The 25,136-nt window shown below is 31.7% G+C and overlaps 1 protein-coding gene across 1 annotated transcript in view; it reads right to left on the minus strand.

Moving 5' to 3' along the window:
- LOC117181595 (protein turtle) overlaps window positions 1-25,136 on the minus strand; it is a 253,226-nt gene that overhangs the window by 205,813 nt on the left and 22,277 nt on the right. Inside the window, exon 2 of the mRNA XM_033374449.1 lies at window positions 17,734-17,779. The gene's annotated coding sequence lies outside the window, so the exon portion shown is untranslated. The remainder of the gene's footprint in view (window positions 1-17,733; window positions 17,780-25,136) is intronic.

Below are 25,136 nucleotides of genomic sequence, written 5' to 3' on the forward strand. Positions count from 1 at the left end.
AATGTAAACTTAACTTTATTTTTAAATCAAAATTTCCAGTTTTTTGACCTAACACTAAAAAAATATTGAAAATTCATATAAATTCAAAATCAATTTAAAATGTTCTTTTTTAGTCTATAAGTTATTAAGAATCCCCTTTATTTATCGCAGGCTTCACCGTCTTCTCCCTATTCCCCTATTTTTCTCGTTTTTCCACATGCAAACTGAAACAAAATGTAATTATTTTGGGTTAAAACTTCATTCTTTTTGGCTGAAAAGTCTACTACTAAATTTTTGGTTAAGAATTCGTCTTTTTTCGTTAAAAATGTTGTTATTTGTTTCAAAATTGAATTTGTTGGTCGAAAATTCAATAATTTTCTTTAAAAGTCATATTAATTGGTCGAAAATTCAACTGTTTTGTTGAAAATCAAAGAGTAAATGTCTGTTTGACTCGCAAATTTGTTGATTTTAAAATTCAACTATTTTGTTGAACTTTCATCTTTTTGCTTGGAACGTTAATTTTTTCTGTAGAAATTTAATCTTTTTTTGTTTAAAATGCAACTCTCTTATTAAAAAAATATTTTCATACGGTTAAAAATAAACATTACCACAATAAAATGCTCCTATTGTAATTAAAAAAAGATCCCAGTTAAATAAAAGAAAAATTTGCTGTTTAAAAAATCTTTGAACAAAAATAAAAAAGAGGAAAGAAAAATGAGAAATTAAAAGGCAACGAACCAAATGACATTCATTCTCTTTTTTATTTATTTCGTCTTTTCTATTTTTATTATTGTCAAATTAAAATAAAAGAACATATTTACCAACGTTTAGGTACTTATACAGCACCATTATCGAGGTAAGAAAAATTTGAGCAGGTAGCAACAGTATAACGAATCAACGATGCTCTCTCTTTGATACATGAGAATCAAGTCTCAGGTTCTCAGATTTTTTTTAGATTCTCCGGAATCAAGGAGAGAGTCTCGTCGTTGTTTCTTTACTATTTCTACCTACTCAAATTGTTCTTGCCTTCATAGGGGTGCTGTATGAGTACCGAAACGTTGGTAATTATGGTGTCTTATTGTGATTTAATAATAATAAAAATAGAAAAGACGAAAAGATGTATGAGTACCAAACGTTGGTAAATATGTTCTTTTACTGTGATTTGATAATAATAAGGATAAAAAAGACTAGAAAATAAAAAAATAAGGGGATTTGGTTGGTTGCCTTCTCATTTATCATTTTTTTCCCCTTTTTTATTTTTGTCCAGAGTTTTTTTTTATCAAGGAAAATATTCTTTTCCTTATTAAAAGGGTATCTTTCTTTTTTCAAGGGGTCTTTTTTCAAATCTCAATAAGAGCGTTTTATGGTGGTTTTCCAAATTTGGTCTTACGATTCTTGGTTTTATTTTCAGGAATTCTATGCATTCACTCCATAATTGCTTAAGAGTAGGTATTTATATTAAAAATCAAACTATTTCGTTAACAATTTTTAAAAACTATAAAATATTAACATTAAATCAACCAAATGAAATTTTGACTAAGGTCACATCCACGGTTTAAACTGTTAACTTAAAAATATATGTGATTTGTTAAGGATTTATTGTCTTTCGTTGAAAATTCAACTACTTGGTTGAAAGTAGAAGTACTTTGTAATTCATAAAAAAAACGGTAAAGTTTTACTCCCTTCCCCCCTATTCTCATATTCTAGCGTTATTTTTGGATGAACCCCAAATAAACTCACAAAAAAATATAGGCGGCAAAAATGACGTAAAATACGCGGCATATTATTGACATATTACTGTAGACAATTAGAAAAGACATTCAAAATTTTCTTTAGTTTCATTTTTTTCGAAATAGTAACAAAAAAGTGCCATCGCCGAAAAAAGTGTCAAATAGTATAAATAGTGTGATGAGTCTAAGGCCTGTGCGCAGAAACAACATTTTGTTACCCTAACTTTATTTTTCTTCTCAGTGTAAGGTGTTAAAAATAATGATTTCGAATTAAATGCAACCGAGAAAGGGTGTTAGTAGTTACATGAAGTAAAGCAGTGAACACTGAACAACCAAATTTCTGTCGTCTGTCGTCTGTAGTCTGATGTTATACATATTTGACCATGGAAGACAAAAGGAAGTGGGTTGTTATGGAGGTCGGGGTGTGTTTGGAAAACTTAACAATGCCCGGAGGCTGACGAGCTCTGAGAGAAGCAGAGAAGGTAAATAGGTGAACTTGTAGAGAGTTAGAGAGAAAGGGAAGAGAGAGAGGGAGAAAGAGATAAGTATAAGGGTTGGAGAGATGAAATATGCCTCTAAAAGTGCCATCCTTCATTCCCAGAGTTCTGTAACGTTACGCGGATGTACAAAGTATATATAGTGCATGTACACGTATAAAGCAAAAGAAGCTCTGGACTTTTTCTTCCTTTTAACACCTCAGTTCTGGTTACGGGTAAAGGGTCAGCCTGTCACCTATGCAGATACCATTAGCAAAACATGGTTCCCTGCATCCGGCGCAAAATAACACAATTTAAAAACATGCAAAATGTAAATGCATATTTGCTCTTAATTCTCCAACATTTGCTTTGCTAAGTTTTGTCACATGAAAGAGTAAATCTGAAAAATCCACAATAATTAAAACTGGTATATTTTCTAATTAAAAAGATCTTAGTTTTGTCGGGCTACTGGTCCTAAGTAGTAGTGGACCAAGCAGTGGACAGACTTGAAGCAATAACTAACAACATGAAGATCTTTTTAATTAATATTCTCAGCTGGTCAGTATATACAAAAACATAATTAATTTAAAATGTGTTCGGGTTTTCATCTACTAAGATGAATTCTTTATCTTATATCAATATTTTATAATTTTTTAATAATATCGATTTTATAATTTATGAATAAATTTATTTCTAGCTTCGCTGGGAGTCGAACTCAGGGTTTCAAATTGCCGATCTATAGATCTTGCCCACTAAGCTACCAAGAGCAAAAGATTATTGTTTCACAACCTCTTATAAGCGAATTACGTACTCTCTAAATCCGAATTAGTGAAATTTCACTAAGCAAATAGTGGTTTTGAGAGGTAAAGTATCTACTATTAATTTGTGGAAAATCACTAATTTAGTAGTCAACATCACTAATTACACAGTGAAATAAAATATTTGCTGAAGTCAACCAATAACCCCAACAGTAAACTATATTACAAGACAAGTTATAGAAGTAAACTATAATGTATATTGAAAAATTTAATTAATTTATGTTGATACTGTACTTACTAAAGAAAAAGCTCAATGCAGCTTTCCATGTATTTCTATAGAAATGAAAGGAAAGCTGAATTTCATAACCTCAAAACGAGCATAGCGCTCATGTTCTCTATAGCAAATGTTTTCGTCTCGATATACATATCGCCACATAATGAGGACACTGTTCACTAGGAAAGTACCCGAAAGTATAATAGACTGGAAAATATTAATAACCTTTGTTTTAAAATTTTTTTACACTCGTAGAAAAAAAAATGATGCAAGCTGACAAATGTAAACGATGCAAACGAGACGTGAGCGCGGGTTGGCGCGAGTCCGCCATTAGTCACGATCACGTGATCGGCTTCGATCTCGACTTCACTTATTAAATAGTGAATTAAACTACTAAATAATAGTGAAACAACATCCACTAATTGGAAATAGTGAAATTATCACTATTTTACAGTAGAAGACCACTAATTCAATAGTGAAAGGCCAAAAAATCACTATTTCAGCAGTGAATCATTCAATCACTAATTCAATTAGTGAAATTTTCACTATTTCAAATTTAGAGAGTAGAAATTTCTAGACTTATAAGATACACGATTTTCAAAGGTCTAAAATCAATATAAATTATGACGTAATTCGCTTGTAGGAGGTTGTGAAAAATGAATCTCGTACTCTCGTTAGCTTAGTGCACTAGAGCACTAAACCAGTAATCTGAAGACTTGTCTTCGAATCCCAGCCGGGCATATCTTGCCGGATTTTAATTTTCTCTTTCGGCATATTTTTTTTTAGATATGAGTACCTAACCTTATTTTGCCAATAGGAATCGCAGGATTACATGCAGAAGGTCCACATCTCAAACCTTTTTCTTGGAAGAAAAGTACCGAAGCATGAAAGTAACTGAAATATAGTAAGCTGGTTGACAAAAAACGACTAGAGATAAGGGATAAGTAAGAGAGAAATACAGAGACGTATTTTTAAGCATCGTGTAATTAAACAATAATTCTTTGAAACTCACTATGAATTCTTCGGAATTCTTTACAATCCTGCCCGAAAAGAAATTACGTTTCCGATAAAATATGCCGGAAAAGAAAATTAAAATCCAGCATATTTTGCCAGAAGGCTATACTCGGTCGAATTGAAAAACTTTTATTTAATTATTTTCAATACAGTGAACATATTTTCGTCAAGAAAATAAACATTTTTATTTATCAAGAAATGATGATGTAAAGTGGGTTCATTTCCAAAGTGTCTTATATACTAGTCATATGTTTTCAAAATTTCCTATATGCACACAATTAAAAAAAACCTGACTAATATTTAATGCACATGTATTGGAAATCCATTAATGAAAACAATGAAATAAGAATACAGGTTGCAAATTGAAAAGGCAGAGTTTATAATACAAAAATTGTTATTCCTGGAAAACAATATTTCTTGGATACAAGACGTTTTTGAGAAGTGCTCTTTAATTAAATTCATTAATATCTTTCACCTTGCTGTATTTACAGGACGAAATAATTATAAAAGTGAGATAAAGCCATACATACTTTTACACCAGAAAACTTTCTTTTCATTTGAAAAATAAAAAGTAGAACAATAAAAAAGTCCGGAATAATTTGTAGCATTGGGAATACGTGGGAGGAAGAATGATTTTTCCACACCGCCGGAGAAAAGAATCTCCTTTCATGAATTTATTTGTGAAAGGAAATATGGCTGGTGATTAAATGAGGCTGGTGAATCGAATTCGTTAAAACTTTCCGCATAAGAAAGTCAATGTAGAGAAAAAATAGGCATACTGTATAAAGTCAAAAAAGTTTTGAATGTAAAATAAAGAAAATGCAATTCAGAAGTTAGATGAATATGACAAAAGTTTTAAAAAATAAAGTGAGAAAGGTAATATTGAAAGTGTTTGACAAATATTTGATACAGTTATATCTAGACTAAATAATGTATAAACATTGGATGTTGCATACAAAACACTATTCGATCTATCCATCCATCTTATCAATATTCCCAGGATGCGTTTTGTTATCCAGTAATACCACGTTAAAATAAAAACTCAGCTATATTATATTTCAAATGTATCAACATTGTTCTGTCTTTCATTATTATCTGCAGAAAAATTCAGGAGAACGTAAAAAGGCTAGTTAACATAAAAAAGGATATAAAAGCGAGCAAAAATGAAAAATAAGAACGCCTATTAAAATTGAGTTGTATAATATATAGCATAGAAGCATAAGAAAAGAGCTGATAAGAAAGAGATATAAAAAAGAAAGAGAATCTGAATTTCATCGTTTCGCGAAGAAGCAGTCGAAGGAATAGTAGAGGTTTAATTCGAAAATCCTTTCTTAATATTTGTACAGCCGAGTACTCTTTCTGCACATCTCATACTATTTTCATAGCTCTCAAAAGATAAAAAAGTTGAGATTTTGCAGTACCTATTTTTTTATCCCATTAAGCTAAGTAGTATCACTTGAATCGTGATATTATGCATTGCTTTTCAATAAATATAAATATTGTTCGATTAATATATACGAAACTAATTTAGTGTTTGGATTTGGTTTCACCTTGCCCTTTTGAGAATTCCAACATGGTAAATTACCTAGTAAAATATTTAATGTAAATAGTGTCTGTATCTGAAAATAAAGGAGGTCGGAAGTTACATCGGATGCTACGTCGTTTACCATCCCAATTTACAATGTACCATCAAACGGGCTAATTTCGGGCATGTTTTGCTAAATTCAGACATTGCTAAATTGACAGTTTAAATTACTTAAGAGGGTTTTAACTAGAATCTAAAACCAGTTGATCCGATTTTATTATCCGTATAGAAACAGTCATCTGGTTCTAGATTCTGGTTAAAACCCCCTTACATAAGTAATCTAAGCTCTCAATTTAGGAATGTCGAAATTACCCCGTTTGACCGTAGTTTACGATATCGGATCCTGCATCGTTTCTAATGCAACTTACGACATCAGAATTTTCCATTGGGCGAGATAGTTTTGTTGCATTTCATAAGATCTTGCACGGGTTGAACAGACACTGGATAACGATAAAGAAATGTCCTCTGAGTAAAATAGAAGCTTTCAATAAAGAATGTCGCATAAAAAACAATCTTAACTTAAATCGAAAGACATTCAAAGTATCTCGTGAAGATGACTACTTCTGGGCTTCTGGAACAAGGGTTTCGATCAAGAGGATGGGGATGAAAGGAGGAAATCTCACGGGATAAGATAGCTGGAAAGCGGAAGGTTGAAGATAAAGGATGGTATTCGTCGGTCGACTTATTCAAATGAGCAGATAGATTGAGCCACGAAGGTGCCATTTGTTTCTTTTTAGCCTCCTTCGTACGTTGAAACAATCATATACCTTTTAATGCTGCTATTGTGGGGAACAAAACTGTCTAAGAAATATTCTGATCCATAGAAAAGGAATTTTCCATAATTTATTTAACATAATATGTACATTATGATTCAGTAGCGGAAAGATTCATTAATTACGTAAGGATGATTTTTGAAATTTCAAACTCCTTTTGTAAGGATTCGTAAGATTCGTATGCCCCCCTCTCCCATCCTTCTTGCGAAAGATTTTATATTTTGTTCTCAATTTTACAAGAATCTATCAATTATTTTCACTGTAAACGAGATATCATGGGATTTCGAAATAGATCCGAAGGACTTTAAAAACATTTCGATTTTCAAAGCTTTTTATTGGTTTCGAGAGATCTTAGAAAATTTCAAAATGTTTCACATATAAAATGATTTTAGAAAATTTCAAGTGTTTGAAAAAATTACCTAGTATAAAATTTAAAGAAAATCTAAAGTTTTTAATGATTCTAAAAGAATTTAAGGGACTCTAAGAGTTTAATCAGACTTTTAGAGATTTTACTAGGTTTCAAAGGATTTCAAGAGATATCGATTGATTTCGACGGATTTTGAGGTATTTAAAAAAAAAAATTCAATAACTGAAGAGATTTTGAAAGATTGCAAGGGCTTTCATAATATTTTGAAATATTTCGAAATAAATCAAATTTAAAAAAGGATTTCAACGGATTTAAAAAGATTGAATGTGATTTCGAAGTATTTTTATGAATTTCGATTTCAAAATATTTCAGGGAATTTAAAGAATTCGAACCAATTTCTAAACATTTTAAGGGATTTTTGGAAGAATTCAAGCGATTTCTAGTATTTTTACAGATTTTAAATGGTTTTAAGGGATTCCCAGGGTGCTCAATCATGTTAAAATGCTTTCAAGAGATTATGTACGATATTCACGGAATTGAAAGGATTTCCAAGAATTTTCAAAGATTTAAAACATTTTCAAAAGAATTCACAGGATTTCAAAGGATTGTAAAGACTTCCTGGGATTCGCCTAACAGGCGTTATATAGCATATGTTGGGGGTTTCGGGAGTGCCACACAATGGCAAAAAAGGGGTCACATTGGGTGGGTGGGGCGCCGGAAAATGGTGCACGTGGGTAATGAAAGCCCCCCAATGGACGCCTAAAGCCAATCCCGATTTTCTTACGCGTGATGAAAAAGTCAAATAACAGGTCTAGAAAGGAAAATGCTACCTCGGAGAAGAAGCAACCAGGTCCAGGCATCCCTAGAGCTATTTTCCGTCTGGCTTGATTCTACTCGTCAGAATGCATGTACAAGGCGTCCCGGGAATTGCGATTGCACTAGATGAGAAAAATGAATGCATCGTGGTGACAAAGTGCGTGATGTTTCGGAAAAATGGTAGTAATAAAAGTCTGCTCTGGTGAGATTTCAAATTGTCGCAATTAAAATCTACTCGTTTTTTACGTACAATATGGTGTATACATTGTGATGTTAAATATCGCTAAATGTTCCCAATTTTTTATTCCAACAACTTGAAAGGAATTAAGGGGTCATTTTAAAAACTGCATCAAACTCCCAGGGAGGAGGGGGGATAACAAGCTTTATAACTTTTTGTAGCATAGGAGGGCGGAAGTTAATGTAACGTCATGAACACCTTAAAATTTTTCGGGAAGTTCTTACTTCCGTTTCGTAATTGCGAAAAAGACTTCCCATATCTTTGTCTTTTTTCCTCTTGTGAACATTGCCCAAAACATTTGAATATCGCCTGGTGTTTCCTTAAATGAAAAGGTCTATTAAACTAATATAATTTTCACTGAAAATTAATTGTTTTTAGAAGAATATTCAATTAGAAAAGTTTGCATTAATTATTAAAGTAATTGGTTAAAAATTGAACTACTTTTTTGAAGATTCATTTTAATAGTTTATTATTTTACTATTTTGTTTGAAAATTATTTTTTTTACATCAATTTTTCAAACTGAAAAATTATATATTCCATTTTTGGTTAAAAGTTGATAGTTTTTAGTTTAAAATTCAACTATGTACGTACACATTCACATTTTTGTAGAAAACTTAACTCTTTTGCAGAGAATTTATCTTTTTAGCTTAAAATCAACTGGTTTGCTCAAAATTCACATTTTTGGGTTGAAAATTCTATTCTTTTGGTAGAGGATTCAACTATTTGTTTTAAAATTAATTTTCTCGTGGAAAGACATGTTTTTGAGTAGAAAAGACTGTTTTGCAAAGAATTCGTTTTTTTTTTACTTGAACATTCAGCAATTGGTTTGACATTTTTATACTCTCTTAAATAAAAAATCATTATTGGTTGAAGATTCATCTCTTTTGGTAGAAATTGCATCATTTTTGGTTAGAGGTGCAACAGTTTCGTTACGAAAATGAATATGTTTGGGTTGTCTGTTATTTTTGTACAAATAATAAGTATTACTGTTTTTATTAAGAATTTTTTTATTGAAACTTTAACTATGTTAAATTTCTTTGTTTGAAGATTCATAATTTCAGATTGAAATGTAACTATTTTCTTAAAAATTAAATTATTCTCTTAAAAAATTAACTATTTTGTCAAAAAGTCATTCTTTTTGGTCAGAGATTTTAATGTTTTGATGAAAATTCTTCCTTTTTATTAGAAAATTTGTCCTTTTAGATTGAAAATTTAACTTTTCTAAATAGATTCTTCTTCTTGGCTTGAAAATTCAATTATTTAGTTGAAAAAAACCACTGATTTATTTTTAAGTTCAATCTTTTTTTGTGTACGCGGTCATCCAATTGGTTGAAAATTCATCTTTGTATGTTTGAAATTTAAACAACTTAATTATGTCATTAAAAATTTAACTAATTTGTTTAATAAATCCTCCTTTTTTGCTTAAAAGTTCAACTATTTGGTTGAAAATGCATCTTTTTAAGTTGAAAAATTAAGAATTTAAAAAAAAAGTCATCTTTTTCGAAAATTCAACAGTTTTATTAAAAGAAAATTATTCTTGAATAGAAAATTTGTCCCATTCGATTGAAAATTAATCTTGTTTGGTTATAAATTCAATTATTTTGTTGGAAATGCAACATATTTCAATTTGAAATCTTAAGCGTTTCATATTGAGTTGCATTTTGGACTGTCAAGTCTGTTAAAATGTATGTTTGTATGTTTTGTGTTTTATTTTACGTGAGGGTCCGTACTTGTGACGTTCTTCTAAGTGGTTTAATAAATTATTAAAAAAAAAAACAGAATTAAGTATACTATTTGTAAAATCATATTAAATTTGTATGCTCTTATTAAAAACAGAAGTAGGGTGAGTGATTCAGTGGCCGAACAGTCACCAGTGAATGAACACTAATGCGAAAAATATATAAATATAACCTTTCAAAGTTGAAGTCTTTATGAATTTCTATATATTTGAAATCTTAAAGAAATTTTGAAGAGTTTAATACACAATTCATTGCAGTAAATTCCTGTAAATAATTTTGAAGATGTCTTGAATGTGAAGTATCATCGATTATGGTGATTGATGGTGAGAGTCGTCGACCACTATAAGGTACGTGCTAAGCAACTCCTTGTTTACACCTTGATTCATTGCAGGTCCAGTGAATGAACAGCAGGTGACGGAGACCTGGATGTTGTTTCGTTACATATAAATAAGTTTGTTTCAATTAATGTGACTATAAATATCAAAGCTATAAATATAAATATGAACTATAAATAGTTATAGTTTAAATGTATATTTTTGTGGTTAGAACATCAAAAAAGTACGCACGAACTAAATTAAAGATAAGGCAACTTTGAGTTTAGAAATTTAATTTTTTTTTTGCATTCAGAAAACGTTGTTTAACTACAAAAACATTAATTCGTGCTAGGTACTACTGCGCACTAGTCAATATATATTTATAAATGCTTAAAGAATTTCCATTTTTACAACGCTATGATTTATATTTGTATTTGCTAATTTAACCTAAAGCAACTTAGTAAGGTGTTGTATTACAAATGCTATGTATCCTAAAAATCACAGTTTTCTATTGTAGTCGCTAGATAAGAGTTATCTATTTTCAAACGAAAAGTTGTATTTTTGTAAGGTTAAAAGAACTGATAGAAATGTTTTAGAGATACATATTGCAATAAAAAATTAGGAAAAGTTAACCTAGTTCTGTGTTTAACTTTTCTATTTTCTCCTTTCTTTATATCTAAATGTCTTGTGGTTTTTATTAAAATAATATATTTAATGAATTTTGCAACGCTTTCTAATATTTTACATTATTTAATTGCTCATTTTGTAATGTACCTATGTAATTTTATACCTAAATCCTAATTCTAATTTGTAGTGATTATAGTGTTCATTCACTGGTGCTCTACTGTTCATTCATTGGTTCACAGTGTTCATTCACTCGTGTTTTCGTTAATTTTGCACTATTTAATTATTTTTCATAACGCTTTTTGGTGAAAACAAAATTTATTTATTGAATTATGAAATTTGAACCCTTAAGAATCTATTTTCAAAAGTTTTGTAAGAATAATCAATTATTATAACGTGAAATGGACTAGTTGTAATCAGTGATTTCCTTAAGTGTTCATTCACTGGGACACTCACCCTACTATTGTTCCTCGTGAATGAAATACAAGTATATCGGTTCTTTTGTTTCTCGAAACGACTGATCCAGGAGGGTAGGAAATGAAACTCTATACCCTCGACAATCTACTGCAACCGCGAAGAAGCCGGATACCGGAAGTGGCACAGCCATCAACCGCACACTCAATAGACCTGCTTGCTGACATAGCACTCCAAAAACTAGGTGTATGCGGATTAATTTATAATATTAAAAAAAGGAAGGCAAAGAAGCACTTTCGATGCAAGGACAATCAAGACAAACTAAAGACGTTTCACGTAACCCCAATCCATTTTCAGGAAGAAAAAATAACACAACTCAAAAACAATTTCATAGAGATAAATTGAGAGCATGCTCTTAGCTTTTGTGTGAAAGGAATCGCAATAGAGGTGGGGCTGCTGAGAAGTCCAAGATCGATTGAATGTCGAATGCCTTACCGATTTCCGGTAGATTTTTTCTACACGTTTTTCTCCTCGCCAGGAGTGGGCAGTAATGGAAAGCCGGAGCAGAAGAGCTCGAGAATTATAGAAAGAAGTAGAGCGAGGATTCCATACATTTATTATTTGTTCTCCAGGTTATTTGAATCTGAACTAGAAACCCGCTGTACTAATCCGTATCATCTAGAATTACCGTGCTGTTTATTTAAATAGCATGTTGGTCCCACAAAGCTGCTTCAACCCAGGTCACTGATCAGCCTCTCTAGCAAGCACACCGGACAAAGAGCTTCACAAGCTCATCATATAAAGCTCTCCAGGCGGGCCCATTATTATCCGAGCTTTTCGTTTCAGGTACATCTCATTCCACTATTTTCTTCATTGTTCATTTCTTTAAAACTATTTGTCGCCACACCAAGGATATTGGTAAAATGTTTAAAGCAGAGACTTGCAGCAAATTTTATTGTAAGGATTATTATTAATAAATCACATAAATAAATCGTCGAAACAAAGACATTTTATAGGATTATAATTAAATCGAATGAAAAGGCCTATTCAAATTGATAATACATTTTCAAACTTAAGTATTTTTTAAAACGTGGATCAAAATTTACTTAATTTTTCCGAATTTTTTACTGGAAAAATATGTACTTGAAGTTTCGATTTAGTATGCATTAAAATCTCACGACGTGACATTGTTAGTTCAAACATATAAATATCCTTCAATCAAGCTTACTGTTGGCTGCTTAAAAATATTACTTTATTCAAATATATATTAATTTAACTGATTTGATTTTTCAGCATTTTTCTGTTTGAACTACTTTTTTCTGGTAGATAATTTCCGCTGGTAGTGTAGTTGAATTCTCAACCAAACCAGATTAATTCTTAAACGAGAAGTTGCCTTTTCAACAAACAAAAAATGATATTTCTACATAGTAGTTGAAATTTTAACCCAAAAAGATTAATTTTTAACCCAGAAAAACGAGTATTTAACTAAATAATAAGTTAAAAAAAATTATTTTCAAATGAAAATAGTTGAATTTCCTTATTGGGTTCTATTAATTCAGTTCGCACTTAATTGAAAAAACACGAAAAAATGGAAGAGAGGGGAATAGGAAAGTCTGCGATAAATAAATACAAATTTGGATAATTTATAGACTAAAAATTAATGGTATAAATAAACAGTGAAGTTCATTTTTAATTCTTCAACAATATTAGGTTCGAAAACTGGAAATTGCGTTTAGAAAATAAAGTTAATTTTCCAATGCTCTCTTTTTGATTTCGGACTATACAGTGTTTCGTGTCTGTTGTTTTTTTTATATTATTACTATTCATATGGTTAAGAAGCTGCCCTTGTCATTAGATATATAAATCAATAATTTCTTGCATTGAATTTATTTTTGTAGGATCATTCACATAACAAATGTTTAATAAATCTAAAATTACAAGTTTGGATAGTACACAAGCGTATAGCGTTAATTTATTTATAATTAATTTTAATTTAGTAAGCAATTTCTTTCAAACAAACCAAAAGTTACCCTAATTACCCTTTTTCCCGGGAAGAAAACCAGGGGAACTAAAGTGGGAGTGAAAAAAGCGTAAGTAGGGAAAGTGATGGGAGGGGAAGTAGGGGCAATTAGGTACGATGAGTAGAGGAAGGACTGGGAGTAAGAAAAGGAAGAGGAATTTAAGGGCATTGCGGGGAAGCTGGTAGGGTGGAAGAGAAAGTAAGGGGATGGATGTAGGAAAGCGATGATGAGTAGGGAATGAGCAAATAGGGATAGGGAAGTGATGGGTGGAGAGGGAATGTAGAAAAGGGTAGTAGGGGAACTGAGGACGGGAAAAGTAGGGTAAGTGAGAGTAGGAATAGTAGAGGTAGGGACTGGAAATGAAAGAAAAGGAATTATAGGAAGGGAAAAGGAATATGAGAGCAGGAGAATTTGAAAGACTTAATTAATGTCTTAATAGGCTAGGAAACCGTTTTTGTAGACGCATGTCGTCTAGCTTAAATAATTTTTTGTAAATAAGGGTGAGCAAAGTTACCATCCTCTCATCTATATATTAAACAAAAACTAGCTGACCTTAATTCTGTTAAATAACATTGTCGTGAGAGAAAGAATATACAAACTTAACAAGTTTCGTGAAATCAGCCCTCTCGCGCAATTCAACCCTCGACCGAGGTAAAAGACGTTTCTCAGACTCGTAAAAGAGAATACATAAAACGAGCGGGATAAAACGTGCGGAAAGTGAATGCATAAAATACGGAATAAATGCAGCGAGTGAGGGTTTTGTATTTGTAGACGCATACGACGGCCATTCACATGTGGGGCGTACGTATCCAGGCCGAGTTGGGGCTTCATGTTTTCACACAACACCTCCTTGCAAGCGTAGATGCATCGAATTTCATACTTCGAACCTTAACATTAGCCTCATCTAAATAAACGTATACCGGGCCGATATAGTCGAGTGGTCAAGCCTCAGTGAAACTATAGGTCAAGATACCACATGAATGAATTACACCCAAAAATATTGAATATTGTATTTACAAGAAAAGATTACATGTATATAAATACGCTTCTCAGGCTGACCAAAAGAAATTGTTTTTTTTTTTTTTTTTAACTTCTTGGGTGAACCCGGTCGCATTTACACATTCTCGACACCCTGTGCTCTCGGCCTGCCTCTGGGTATGCTACCACTTACTTTACAAAGATATACGTGTTTCGTTAGTCGTTCTTGTTTAATTCTCCTCATATTCCCAAATCATCTCGGAAAATTTCTTTCACTTTTGTCAAAAAATGTATCGTCAACACGATATTCTTTGCCAAACATTTCATTACTAACTTTATCCATTAGCGTTTTACTGCACACTGTGCAGGAATTGCATCCCAATCGAGTTCACTTTACTCTTATTCTTCTCTTGGTAAGTCCAGATTTCCCTTTTGTTCAGCGCTGTGGGTGCAAGTACTGCATTTTCAAAATTCCCTGATTTTTCCGTGACTAATTTTTCATTTTACCTGACCGTTAATATTTATAGACCAGCATGCTAAGCTTGACGCTTCTTAATATGGAATCTAATAAATAAAATTAATCAAATTTAAATTTAAATCTCTAAATCTGTAATATATTATCCTCTGAACTGACATAGCCTTAATTGCTTAAGAAAGCGACAAAAAAGGGACCAAATGATTTGAAAAAAATTAAAGTATACCAAAAATTCCATTTATTTTAGTTAAATTAGAATGAATTTAGTGGAAGTTAAGTAAATGACAAGAAATCGATAAAATTAATAAAAATTTAAGGAAACTCTAAAGAATTCAAAAGAATTAAAAAAGTATCAGCATAAATTAATAAGAATACATGGTGAGTTACAAATAAATTCAATTGAATGGCCAAAATCGTGTAAAATTTATTAAATACCTTAGGAGTTTTTAACATCCCTTACACTTACAGTCACTGAAATTCTTGGAAATCTTATAAAATCTTTCCAATACATTAAAACCTTATAGGTCCTGAAAAATGGTTCCATATATTCCAAAATTCTAGAAAAATTTTTACAACATCATTAATTTTTTCAAATTCCTTAAAATCATTAAAGTCCTTACAAATTCTTAGACATTTTGTTAATTTCTTTAAAATTCCTTAGATTTTTCAAAATACCCTAAAATATTTCAAACTCCTTCAAATTCTTGAAATCGATTGAAAATTATTTGGAATCTATTAAAAATAGCCTTAAATCTTTCGAATCTTTAGTAATACCTTGAAATATTTGAAAATCTTTGAACCCCTACGGAATTCCTCAATATTTTTTAATAAATTCTTTGAAATTCAATAAAATATTATAAAATCTAGTGCAATTACACGAAATCTGATATTTCCTGAAATCCTGAAAAAATTTATTAAAATACTGTGAGAGCTTTCAAAATAACTTAAAATATATTAATCCATAACTTATGAAATTAAAAAAAATTCTTTATAGCCCTGGAGAAATAATTCTAAATTTCTTAAAATTATTAAAATGCTGAAAAATTCATTGGAATATTTTTTATTTGTTTAAATCTTCTGAAATCGCTTGAAAGTTTTTAAAGCTCTTGAAAATTTCTCGGAACTCTTGGAAATATCATAAAATCTTTTCAATCCTATGGAATCTCTTTAAATTATTGAAATCCATTAAAAATGTCTTGAAATCTTTTAAAATACCCTAAAATTTTTCAAAAGAATTCAAGAAAATTAAGAAATAGGTGTTAACCTAAATTTAATAGTGGTTAACTCATGGATCAATTTATTGAAATAAAAGTGATTAAAGTGATCTTTTCATGTATAAAAATGACTAAAAGTGATCTGGGAAAGAAAAAAGACAAGAAATGACCAGGTGGCAGCCCTGATTATTCTTGACTAATACCAACAATACTTCTTACAGAAATTTTCTGACATTTGACCATTTTTTTTCAAAATCCCTGACCTTTCCCTGACCAAAAAAATGCATTAACATTTTCCTAATTTCCAGGGTTTTCCTAACTAGTGGCCACCCTAACTTCTTCAATTAATAAAAACGAAAGAACACATATAATATATATTTTAACAAATTCAAAAGTAATTCTCTACTCTGACAAATTTTAATTGAGATTAATTTCAAGGATACTACATCATTACATTACGGATTTTATCGCCACACTGCTGGCTTAGGGAGATTTTTATGAAACTTATGATTTTGAAGAAAAAGGAAGAGGTAAAAGAAGTTTAAAAGAGGAACACTAGAAAAGAAAAGTGAACTTCTATGAAAGTGCTGGTGCACTTAGTTCTATATAAGAAAGGCTTACTGCAGAAATGCAATAAGTGCATCCGGGGGTACTTTTTCAAAAGGCATACCCCTTTTCTCTCAAGCTTGTAAGTTTTAATTGTAAACTCATTAAAAAGTAAGGAGAAAGGAAACAACGTAATGCAGACATAGTAGAAATACAAATTAAAAATATGTATTTTTTTGAGTGAAAATTTAATGATGTGGAAAAGCTCCGCTTACTTTCTGATGTTCACAGAAAAATGGAGGGTATGATACATTGCAGGTAATCGGTCAAGAAGGGTAAACGCGAAAGAGGTACAACAAACTGAGGTTAACTTTCCGCGATGAATCAGAGGTATCTTTGGCGGGCTCCGCAAGAGGCAGCACGTTACACGTCTTTAACCATGAAAAATTTGCCTCAGTTTGGTGTAATCAGCTGATACTGTTAGGAACGATTATCTGCAATATTTCGTACCCCAGCTTTTTTGTGTGTTGAGAATTCAACAAACATGCTTTACTCTTTTAAATATAAAGAATGTGCGGCTGATTTTTGGCTCTAAATGAGCAGAAACAGAAGGGAACCTCTCTTGCTCTAAAGGAACCGAAAACGATCAATTGTTCCAAACAAAGGAACATAAAGTATACATTCTGATAGATTTTTTTACATAACTTATGAATCACTTCTGCCCATTTCGAATATTTTCAAGGTGATGATGCATTTTTACATTTATGTACAGATTTAATGGTATTGCTATAGAAGAAGTTTAATAAAGAAACTAAAACTATTGCAGACTGTAGTTGAGTTCTAAAGGATGCCAATTTTTACTTGAGTCGCAACATTACAACATTATTTTTTCGTCTGAAGTTGTTAGTCAACAAATTCTGTAAATCCTTAACTACCAAACCCACGTTAAAAGCGGTGGGTGTATGAATGCTCCTTCAAGTTGTCCTATTCAAGTGTCCTACAAAGAAACCCTTTTGGATCTCTACAAGTTTCTATTGGAATTTGCGTTCTAAAAGATACCAACTTTAATCAAAGCCGCAACTTTAGTGAACCTCAAGTTTTTTTCTGTTCTACGTTCAATAAAATTAGCAATGTGACATGCTGCATACATATAGAAAGTGATGCAAAGTCGAATATGCAACATCGCAACTTTCGATAACTTGCCAGCATTGCATTGGGTTTGTTTCGATCCCAGTGCTGAAAGCAAAGTCAAGCCTTCGCGTTAATTAGACCGACAGTTTTGGCCCATCGTTGCTCTTTACTCGCCTCGAGAGTTAAGTGCTGTTGGAGAGCGGAGTCGCTCGTTTCTTGCAGCCGTTTACAATTTATAATCCCATTACAGAGCTAGGTGAACTCACCGTTGAACGTCGAGCCAAGCCCGTCTTCTGGTCGGAAATGCACAGTCTATAAAAAAAGAAAAAGAGAGGAAAAATTAAAAAAAGCCCCAAGATTGATATTTAGACAGTTCGAAATGAGAATATTCAAATTTAATTTCACCTGACTAGGGAAATGTTTTAACTATACTGAGTCTAAACTTGAGCGACTATCAGTGTCTTTAAAAATTGACAAGCAATCGGTCAGATTACACACATTTTGTACGCTACCCCCCCCCCCCCCAAGAAGCAAACAAATTATATGTCAATTGTATCAAAAATAAAATAGCTCAATTTTCTATCAAAACAATTAAATTTAAACAAAAGAAAAACGAATTTTCTCCAAAACATTTAAAAATCGATAATATAATTTTCAATAAAATTGTTTGTTTTTAACCCATTAGGTGAATTATTTGCAAAAATGGTTGATATTTTAACCCAAAAATACGAATTTAAAGCAAAACAGTTGAATTTCATGCAAAAAGAATGGCTTTTAAACAAAATTGTTGACTTCCAACAAAATAATTAAATTATTAACCGAATTTTTAATTTGCAACCAAATAATTAAATTTTTTATCAAAAATAATAGATTATAAAGCTGGACATTTTTTCAAAATTAAAAGATACAATTCAGAAAGTTTTTCAGAGAAAATATTTTAGACATGCGCACATTTATTTCAAAAAATGTTATTTGTCGTTTTCGAGAAAAATTAGAAAATATCATTTTATGAAAAAAGGCTCCTGGTCACAAAATGTATTAATTCCGCATAAAACTCACAAGATATCTTATTTATGAAAGTATCAATTTAACAAAAAAATTAACAAAAGATATAAGGGATCGTCCACAAATTACGTAAGACGTTTTTCTTTTGTTTATATCGTGTCCTTCTCAACTTTACAGCAATTTTATGCTCGTCTTTATTCAAACAAAAGAAAAACGTCTTACGTAATTTTTGGACAATCCCTAAGTTCGTTTTCTAAAACAATAGACTTTAAATAATAACGCTATCAGAATTTGGAAACAAATTTTAAATATCTGAATTGGATAAAAGTAATAGAAGTTTTTAAAAAATGTGTTTTTTTGTTGCAAACAAAGTGGGCACATCCTCATTGCGCGCTACGCGCGCGGCTCGCCGGGCTCGTAAGTTTGAGCGCGTCTATAGCGCGACTGTTCATTCTCGCGCTTCGCGCACGATAATGTACTTACCACGCGCTACGTGCTCGACTTTTCTGCACAGACTATTTAAAACTAAAGGTAAAAGTATCGACAACAGTAATTTAATGATTGTGAATTCTCTTTTGTTAAAGCTCCTTCGGCTTTAACGAAAACTTTTCGAAAAAATTCAAAAAGTTGTTATGACAATCTTGTAGGGCTTTCGAAAATTAACATTTTACTTTTCAAGTACTCTGTACAAGTGTACAGAGAATTTTTGAATCATGAAAAAATGCTGTCTCAAAAACTTTAAAATACGCTCACTTTTAGAATTTTTATCCAGAATGGCTGACCAACGAACTTGGCACTTAGCTTAGGACACTAAAAGAGTGTGTCACAGGCCAATCTAATAGATTATTTTGTTCAAAAGTTATCGTGCTCATGGACAGACAGACATACAGGCATACACGTTCCTAAAAACCTGTTTTTCGTATTCAGTAGGTCTCAAAACATGGACATTTGGCAAAAACTGGGGGGGGGTCAAATTTTACACAAATCTAATATCTTCTCTGATGAGAATTTAAAAAGGCATTATTCATCCCCAAAAGATTCTAAACTTTTAAGTATAGAAAGTGTCTGATTTGAAAAAGATACACAATTAGAATAAAAAATGTAACTTTTATTTAAGTTCAAATTTTTTTAAGTTAGCAAAAATTACATTTTTAAGATACAGTTAACTTTTATTACAACTTTTTTTACTAGACGGTACGTTTCGTAAAGTTTTTTTAAATTTAATGAAAATTAACCCAATCTTAAAAATGTCATTTTTACACATTTCCAACAAAATTCTAACTGCAGCAAAAGTTATATTTTTTAATTTTCATTTTTTAATACTATCTAATACCATTATTGACCTGTATACTATGAAATAAAGAAAGTACACCTCTAATTTTCCGAGTAAACATTACAGGAGTACTTTTTTATATTTAAGAGTAGCTTTTTATGACTGAAAACAGAGATATTCTGTTATTTCAATAAAGACATTATGTAAACTTACCTAGTTTCAAAGCAAAATATACAAAATTCTCAGTAATATTAAAACGTGTAAAAGTACTGTTTTATTGCATGTATAAGCCAGAATCTCTTTTTATTTTCTCGCCTTTCGTCCCCACAGCCACTCGTTTGACACAAGTTATAAAAGTAGAAAAGCGTTCCACTTTCAAAAACTTTCCTATTTTTCATGTTAAATGCGTTTACAGTGCGTTTTAATATCAGTCCCGAGACCGTGCTTAAATATTGAATGGAAATGTTAGATACGCTTATTTAATTCCTTTCTTGCTTACGTTCAATTCAATAATAAAGGATCTTTATATATAGTTATACTCATTTTAGGCCTGACTATACAATACTTTTTTCAGTTGAACTACATTTTTAATTCTGTTGAAAATTAAGGATAACCCTAATTTTCATGTAAAATTCCGACCCTCAATAGTACACCAAATTTCGTGTAGTCGTAAGTTGCAACATTTTTGAGATACGAAAAAAAATAAAGACATAAGGAAAATTTTCATTATCAAAATGAGATGAAGTGAATTACTTAAGTTCTTTTCTGAAAATTTGAACCATTTACTCCCCTTGTTTAGGGTCCGTAAGTTTTAACCCCCCCCCCCATATCTTATGTAATTTATGACGACTTAATTTTGTTTCGTTAATTATTTAGGGTTTCTCCAAAAATAACGTAACACAACTTTGGCGGAGGGGAGGGTTTTGGTAAAATCTTACTGTTCAATATAAAATTAACAAAGTAGTTCAACTTTCAACCACGTAGTTGGATTTTTAAGAAAAAAACATGAATTTTCAATAAAAACGTTAATGGTAGATATTTTATGTTTTAAACCAAGGCATTGTAAATGAAGAACGGTTCAATTGAACCAAAAAAGGAGAATTTAAAAAATAGTTAAATCATCAACCAACCCTTTAAATTTTAAGGAAGAAGATTAATGTTCTACAAAAAATACGGTTTATCGACAAATAAAATTTCAACCAAACAGTTGAATTTTCAACGAAAAAGTTAATCTTCAATTCAAACAATTGCATTTCTGACGAAAAAAGATTGAAATTTCTACTAAAAGAGATGAATTTTCAAATAAAAAATAGGAATTTTCAACAATAATTAAAATTTTTGCCAAGAAAGACTTTTTATACGTTTTATACAAAATGTTGAATTACCAAGCCAAAACGACGACCTATCTACAAAACAAATTTTTAACCAGGAAGATTTATTTTCTACCAAAAAAGACAGCTTTTCGACAAATTAAATAAATCCTCAACCAAATAGATTAATTTTCAAAATTGAAAAGATTAATTTTTAACCAAAAATGGATCATTGAACTTTTCATTTATAAAAGTAATTTTCAATTAAAGCACGAATTTTTAGGACAAATAGTTAAATTAAATAATTATATAAATGAATGAGTATGATTAACAAATAGTTAAACGTGTGTTTACAGCCCGAAGATGATAACACAAAATCAGTCAATGAACTTTCAATCTCGACGATGCAGCAAACGTGTGCACGCAGCGTAACGTTCACACACAACACTATCCCACGACTTCCTAAACAAAGCCCATTAATGCAAAAGGAGAATGAGGCGATATTTCTGTTTTTTTCCCGCGTAGTTTCTTCTCGAAGGACTCCCCTAAACTCATAGTATATTTCCTCTTTAGTTACTCGCGTTACTTAATACAAAAATTACTGTCTGGTCTGGAATTAGAATCAAACAGCTTCTTCGCCATCTCAGTTCTACTTCAGAGAAAATGTCTTTTAAAGAATTGAACCGTTAGATGCAATAACAGCCTACTTGTATTTTCAGAAGTCCCTTGTCCTTCAGTTGTTCTGAAAAAACAGGTTGTTTTTGCACACAGCAACTCAATTATTTTAAGTAGAACATGAAATGTATAGGCACGATAAAATTTTCCAAAATCTGTAACCTATTTAGGTTGATGAATGGCTGCCAACTGTGTCTATGTATATGTATTTTTTTGAATTATTGTTATTTCCTTTTTATTGCAACTAATCTCTGTTTACTACTGCGTTAAGTATGCTTGAAATTTACATTGACTCGGAAGGAGGAATCCACTTTTGTAATCTGGTTCTAAAAGTAGGCTCTGCTCCACATATACCTATATTCTATTTATAAAATGCGAAAGTGTCAGCAAACACTTGGTCTGAATCTGAGTCACTTTCGCTCGGAGAAAAGCCTTTAGTAAAGAGAATGTCGGCTTCCCCACTTCCGCAGTCGTACGCATCATAGCGTACGTTCTCCGTGAACTTGAAACCATTCAAAGCACTTGACAGTCGACGCAAGACTTGCATCTCTTACGCAACTTGTAAAGAAAGTTGTAACGTTGGACGCTGACATAATAAAGTCATTGCATATCGAGATAATGTTTACAAACAATAAAATTCTATTAAACAAACAAGCATGAGGAATAAGAATAAGGACAGGAATGATTATACTGACTAGTTTTTGGATGCAACATTTTTGAGATACCAAAACATATCGATGTGTTCTACGAAGAAAAGGCTGTCTTTTTGTTCCCGTTAAGAAATAGGCTAACTTCATTTAGCCAAGTTTTCAGGAGGAGTAAATAACGTATTATTCTTTGAATGAGATTCAAAAAATTTCATACCAATGGCTTTCTATTATCTTCTAAAGCTTTTGTGTACGAGTGCATCTTTTTTGCTGTTAAATTTAATTACGCTGGTAAATTAACACTATTTCTACTTTGTTGTGTTTTTATAGACATGCAAGGAGCAAAGAACAAAATTACCACCGTGATAGTTTATCCCCGACAACACTTTTTATTGCTATATACTTGCAATATCTCTTCTTCTCGGTATTAAAACGAGAATGAGAAGAGGCCAGACGAGGGCGGAGGTCGGAAGGTTACGACGAAAATCTGATAACATCGTTGAACGACTTAATTAATTTATCGACCTCTACGCTCTTAATTAACGAATTAGTTCGGGCATACTCGAGGAAGAGTAGGAAATATAACGATATATAATAAAGAGTTGAAAAATGTGAAAAGCTTGAACAGAGAATACCTAAAAACAGCACTAGCGAGAATGAAGGAGCTTTGTGAACTGAAGTCATGAACACGACACCCGTTTGTAGCGATAAGTGTGTTTCTTGCGTGAACCTTTATACGATTTATACGATAAGATAATTTATTTTTGAAATAATTCTCTTTATTCGTTTTACGGCAGACGAGTATCATAATTGTATAATTGCATGCCAGCTGTGCTTTAATTACATAAGTCTAACGAGTTTAAAAAATGAAAGATATTAAGTCAATGGAATTTCAGGAAAATACATGCATATGCAATGAATTTTGCCATCTTTCCCACGTTCTGTCTCACGGTGAATTCTCCTGGTCATTCGAAGAGAACGTTCCCCTTTTAGATGCCAAGTCGACGTGTCGACGACCGACCGATGTTTTACACTGTTTACTTTTATGCAGGATTCCTGTAAACTCAGTTCAAGCTCTTTAATGCGCACGATGATAATAATGCCGAGTTGCGATTATTAACACCATTGTGCACCTCATTGAATCTCGACGAGGAAATTGTATGCAAAGAACCGAAGTGTAGAAGAAACCAAAAGAAACCACAAGTACATGCCATTCTGTAAAGTCTAAGCCTCCATCTCTAAGTAGCGACAACTGTGACAGCTACAATGGTAATACCAAGCATCTGCGATTGTAAACTATAAAAATGTGCTAATAAACTACTATTTTAAGAATTGTTATTTTACGCCACATATTTCGATAACAGTTTTATATCACGTATAAACACATAAATTGTTTACGTCTATACAAGACTTAGACTAAAGTTCAGCTCTTCAGTTATAATATATTTTATACCTACAATGCAATAATTTGGGGAAAATTATAAGCAAATGGGAATATTGGCTTTTGTCTCGGAGGAGATATTCGCTATATTTTTATCAGGAAAAAATTTCATTTTCTATGTTACTTTGTCTTAGGGAAAAGAGCCTCGAGTAAAACGTTTCGAGGTAAAACTCTGTAGGGAGACTGTTATCACAATTAAGTCAGCAGAAGGAACTGTAATAATATTTTTGTAGACCTTACAATCATTATGACAGAGTCACATAATATTATCATTGCAACATATAATTTGCTCGGGGAGTAGATTACCACCGTTTCTCTCTTAAGGTTAATTAGCAGAGTTTAGTTTTCTATTATTTGACACCATAATGGTTATGAACACACGACCCACTTGCGTAATAGGGCTGTGCCTCAAAGTTTGTTACTATATGCTTTCTTCATAGATACGACGTCAAAAGCTTTAGATATTTTCCATGGAGGAAATTACATTACGATTGAAATCTCTATGTTTCTAATTTTAAGACCAAGTACAGGTCAGGGTGACATGCATTCAAATAGATTATGATCGCTACTCACAAGCAGTAGAGATATTGACGCAATCATAGCTCTTCATGTTAAAAGTCAAATATATACAGGCACACCTCTCAATCTGAAAAAAATTCTACGAGTAATCTAAATTAAGTCAAGAAAATAGTACATATGTATGTAGAAAAGAGTATCTCGACTAGAGATAAAAAGAGAGATAGAGGAGAGCACCTGAGAAAATGCACTACGAACTTAAATCGATTTGCACACTCGTTCTTACTTGCGTTTAACTTTCAGAGCCGATGGTGTGGATAACAAGTTCCGAGGAGCTAAAGAAAAGAGAAGGAAAAGAAATGGAGTTGAAAAATTACTGAATACTCTTTTAACGCACTAAGAAAGCTGGTATAATAGAATCCTTTGTTTTATGCAGGCGCTCACAATGAATAGCCAAGACAGTCCAAATTGGTATATAATACCTCGAAAAGGCAGTCTGGAAGTAAAGCTGATTTTTTGTGACAAGACACTGATTTATTAGTTTAGTTTACTTTGAAATAATGAAAATGACAAGTTACGTATTCAATAGTCTGCAAAGTTAGCTGATGAAGGACAAAACTGGAATTTTAAATATTTGGGACCTCTATGTGGATCAAAAAAATGATAACACGGGATTAAGTGTGTCTGAATTTATTATAAAAGAGAGTTATTAACAGTATTATCGTAATATATATTAGATGATCCAGGGTAATGTTCAGTTCTAACTTGACAAGAGCTTCAATACATAAGCGGTGCATGTTGG

Source organism: Belonocnema kinseyi, chromosome 10, assembly GCF_010883055.1.
Source record: "Belonocnema kinseyi isolate 2016_QV_RU_SX_M_011 chromosome 10, B_treatae_v1, whole genome shotgun sequence".
In the NCBI taxonomy this organism is placed as follows: domain Eukaryota; kingdom Metazoa; phylum Arthropoda; class Insecta; order Hymenoptera; family Cynipidae; genus Belonocnema; species Belonocnema kinseyi.